The sequence below is a fragment of the Aythya ferina genome (genome assembly GCF_964211825.1).
Source record: "Aythya ferina genome assembly, chromosome: Z".
Taxonomy (NCBI): Eukaryota; Metazoa; Chordata; class Aves; order Anseriformes; family Anatidae; genus Aythya; species Aythya ferina.
In genome coordinates this window covers 55027157-55032109 of record NC_140299.1, presented here as the reverse complement: position 1 = coordinate 55032109, position 4953 = coordinate 55027157, and positions in this window count along the sequence as shown.

The window sequence follows — 4953 nt, the reverse complement described above, 5'->3', positions numbered from 1 at the left end:
CGGGGCCACGCCGGGACCGCCCCGAGCCGCAAGCGCCGCCCTCGGCCGGCGGGTGGGCGAGGGGGAGGCTGCGGGTGTTGGGGTGGAGGAAGGCGGGCGGCGCCTGTCCCCGGCTGGCATCCACCCCTCCTGGGGGTGCAGGTGGCTGGGGGTGCAATTAGCGGGTGTCCCCAGCTAATTGCTGCCTCTCCCGGTGTTGTTAGTGCCGCCCGCGGCTGCTCGGAACAATAGGGGCGCGTGGCTGGCAGCGGGCGATGAGCTGGGAGAGCTGTCACGGCACTGATGCTGAGCGAGAGGCTCCTCCAAGCACCGCTCTGCAGGCACAACTTTGGGTGGATGCTTCCCCGTGCTTCTGGCTCCTGTGTGCCCCGTTTCACGGCTGCGTCCTGCCTGCAGCGCCGCGTTTCTGCCCTCCTTTCAGGGCCCGCACACTGGGCACCCCATCCCAAGCGAGCCCGCGGTGCCCTGGCATCATTTGGGGTCATTTTGGGGTACCCGCACTTCTTTGCAAACTGCATTTTGGGTTTTGGTATGTGGGCCTTGCTGTGTGCAGAGAAATGACTCATCTACAGCCATTCCCTCCTTTCCTGTTTTTTATTCCTTTTTTTTTTCTCTCTCTCTCTGTTGTTTTTTTTCCTGAAGCAAACATGTTCAGCCTAACATGTTTACAGCAAAAAGCACTCCAGTAAGCAGATCAGTGTGCAGCACCTGCAAATTCAGTCAAGTGGCTCCTCCACATCCAGATTTACGGCTACGCACAAATCAACAGCAGTGGTCATGGCTGTTGCTGAAAGATTTTCTTAGCTCGGGATCAACCTGCTGTGCAGCTAGCTGCTTTAATTCATCCCTTTGTAACCATGGCAGTTTACCATTTTTTGCATTTTGTTAGCAGTGTGTTTCTAGCTGCTCATTTTATCCCATTACATACCTACAAGGCAGGCTGCTGCATAAAGCATCAGAGATGGAAGAACAATAACGCAGCAACAAAAAGCTTTAAAAGAGCGGGTACATGGAGAACTAGAGAAAAAGGAGGTACTTGGTTAGTTTGCTGTGAACTGTATGCTGCATTATTTTCCCCGTTTTCCCCACGTATATCTTACGCGTTTTAACTGTGAGCATATTTTCTATTACTCTCTTAGCTTTTTCTCCCTCAGAAAAATATCCAATTTTTTCCTTCTTCAGTCTAATCTGAACCCTGCCAGTGTAACACTCTTCTACTGAAATCACATCCTCCCTCTCCCCCCATGTGCTTGCAGCTCTTAGTGTTTCTTGGCACTGAAATACTCACTTAATAGATTTTCTTCTCCTAGGGCTGTATTATGCATGTGTATATGTTTCTGCATGTAGATTAGTATATATGCAGGTGGATTTTTTTATTTTTATTTTTTAAATTTGCCAGGGAGATTTCAGAAAACAAGCTGCGTTTAAATTTCCCCGTACCAGATACTTGTCTGCTATAATTTCCCCATTGACAAAGGCCATTAGAATTGGAGCTGGAGGCTCTGTTTTTCCCCCGGGACTGCACTACAAAGCAGAGAAACAAGCAAACATACAAAAACCAAATCCCCACGCACCTCCTGGAGCCAAATTCCCCTCTTACTGTACTTTTCCACCTCAGCAGAGATTGGTCATCCTGCTTCTCCAAATCTCACTTGCCTCACATGTGGCCTTTACTTCCTACTCTCCTGATGATTAATCCACCTCCAGAACAACTGGCCTTTGTTCTGGACTGACAGTAATGCACGTTCATTCATCTAACTCAGTTGTTCCTCTAGCACTGTATTGTACGGCACTGTGGAAAACCCAAGTCTGGCAGGAACTGTGTCTGGTGGGTCACTGCCACGAGCTCTACGCCCAGCATTAGGCCTCTGGCTGTCGGCTGGGTCTTTTTGCTGTTCCCAGGAGCAAAGCAGGAGTCCCAGAGCACTGGGCATCAGGCTGAGGCATTCCTGAATCTGCTCTGAAAACAAACCAGCTGTCTGTCAGCAGACAAATGAACTTTGCAAGGACGGTCAGAGGTTCTTGCCCTGGCCCCTTGTGCCATGCAGGTTGTACTGCTGCGTTCCCCCATGTGCAGGAAAACAGCCCCCGTGTTTAGAGGTGCACTTAAACACCCTCTAAGTGCCTGATGCTGTGCACTGAAGCAGTCTGAGCAGCTCGGTGTGTGTGCCTTTGCCTTGCCTTCCCCAGCTGAGGGGTCACCAATGCTCTCATGCAGGTTCTGCGGTCATCCCTGTGACTGTGGGCACCACAACACACGTGTGCAAGGCCTCGTGCAGGAGGCATGGCTGGGACGTGCACAAAGCAAACCTTTGACGAGGTTCTGCTTGCATTGCTGGCCTGGTCAGGCAGCTGGCACACAGCTCAACACATTCCTGCTGTCTGGTAACAAGGGAGTGGAAAAACAAAGGCTTTGCCTTTGCACAGTTGCGTGGGAAATTAATATGAGGGATAGTAAAGTGGTATATATATGGTATGCACTGACAGCACCAGGGCTTCAAAAATCCATGCCCACCAGTGCTTCTCCGCACCTCTCCCCTGTCATTTCCTACTGGGAGGCAGGCAGCACCTCCCTTTCCCTGCTAATTTCATCAGGGCCCTCAGCAACATCTTATGGGTTCGCTTGATCTCTCTTTGAAGTTTCTATGGCCTGGAGTCTCTGCCCTGCCCAAGTGAGGAGGCATTGGGTATGGAGAAAGCTGAAACTGGACCTGGGAGTTTTGTAGGCTTTCTTCTGCTCCTGCGTGGGAATCGAGAACCTTGAGCTGGTAGTGCAGGAAGCTGAGAGTAAATGTCAACTTCTCTGACCCCTTGCTTTGAGGCAAGGAGGGCCAGAAAACACTGATTAAATAATTAACCTCACTATACCAGCTCTTCTTGTTCTACCCTCCTCTCTGTCCTTTTACTTGCCCCTAGGCTGTTCCTGCTAAGCAGGCATGTGAACGAGAGCTCTCAGAACAGGGCAGACACTTCTATGTAGTTCATGCAGTCTCACTTACAGAAATGCCACTCGAAACAAGGCAGGAATTCAGTACAACAATTAGGACAGTAGAGTTAGTGGAGGAGAAGGGAAAGAACTGCACTTCCAGTGTGACAGAACAAGAGGAGGTTTCTGCCAAGCACTGCAGTGAAGAGCTGTGGACACCTCAGGCCAATTGGGGCTCTCCACTGGCATTCTGCAGCCCTCTTGGGGCCAGCCAGCTTTTGTGGATGAAGTAGAGATGAAGTAGATGAAGTAGTGGATAAGTCCCTTTTCATCCCCTATATATAGAGTCTGTCCAGACAGGTTTGTCTGGACAAGAGTGGAAAGGGGATCTTGAGCCTTCAGCAGTGGGGACTTTGGGTTGAGAGGGTGGGGAATGGGAGAGCTCCATGTGGAAAATCTCTGGGCTTGCGGGCTTAATAAAACACAATAATTTGTTCTGATTCAGACAGAAGATGAATATTAGCTCTTTTTTTTAAAAAAAAAAAAAATAATAATAATAAAAAAAAGGTCAAAGCCCTTTCCTAATGTCCAAGGGTGTTAACATGGAAAAGGTGCATAGGTTTCCATCGCCAGTGGCATACAGCGTGGTCAATGTTTAATGTATCTAGTTAGCCACAACTCATTAAAAGTAGAATCAATAGCATCTGAAAATCTCTCTGCTACCAGGAGCAAACCACCAAATTTATTTCCATGTCTGCAGCCTGTTCCAGCACTCAGTGAAATCAGATATTATCCCTGAGCCAGGTTTTAGCAAAGTCCTATGTTGTAATCCCAATAACACGACCCTACGTAATAAGGTTCTTGGAATAATATTTTAGTGCACAAGCTACGCTATGCCAAAGGAAAGCATGCTTATTCATGCATTGCTAATTTCAAAAGCTTCAGGCTTGGCTACACCTGCAGAATCCTGCATAGGTGGAGCTCAAGGAAGTATCTGTAATGTAATAGCAATTATCTTCTGACTGTTTATATAGCATTGAACTACAATCTCTGTGATTTCCATGTGAAGCAGAACTCTGGAAACATTTGCTTTGTATACATAAAGATGCATGGAAGCAGCCTGGAGGAAGGATTCACTGGGGATGGCATAGGGTGTTTACTTAGAAATCAAGAAGGGTGCATCAGTGTCCTGTATTAAAAATAAAAAGTAATTTAAAAAAAATAAAGAGAGAGATTTGCTTGCAGCTTTTTACATCAGAAGACTCCCTTCTACCTTGGTGTCTTATAGATTGACACTTGCTCTGCTGCTAGAAAAGACAAATGAAAGCAACAGAGAGTGTAGTGATTAGCTCAAGGAAAGCCATGTGGATTTTAAAGCTCTCTGAGGAGACCAGTGACCATAACCAGAAGTCATGAGGTCTAATTAATCCTTCAGGAAGGAGATCCATGTGACTGGTAGGCAAGCTCATGTGATGGAGAGAAAGAACATGCAGAAAAGAGTGCTTGGTTGTCACGGAGACAACGTCACTGTCAGGGGATGCTCCTCAGACAACCTCTGCCCTTATCCGAACTTGGGGAAGATACCTCAGCCTGCCCTCTACATCACTGCTGTACAGCAGGGGGCCGGCCACAGTCCTGTGCTTTCCAGCGAGCCCTGGCTCTTCACAGAGCTTGCTGCTTATGAAGGGAGCAATGTGGTCAGGTATCCGAGCACAACACAGCCCTGGCTGATGGTCTCAGAGCTCTGGGCAGGTCTCATCCAGCAGAGCAGCGAGGAGCACTGAGCACTCCCATCGCAGCTCTCAGAGAGGTGCATGCTGACCGCGGCTCACCCCTGTGGCAACCTGCGTCTGAGGTTAAAAAGTGTCCCTGAAAGATTTGGCAGGCTGCCCTGGTATGGCATCCAGTCACTCCCTGTCCTTGGTCAGAGCAGGGTTAGTATGAGGTTTTCTTCCACAGCTGAAAGTACCCAAGCAGCAGAGAACATCTGAGGACTGGGGCGTGTAGTGCTTTAGTTAACAGCTGAT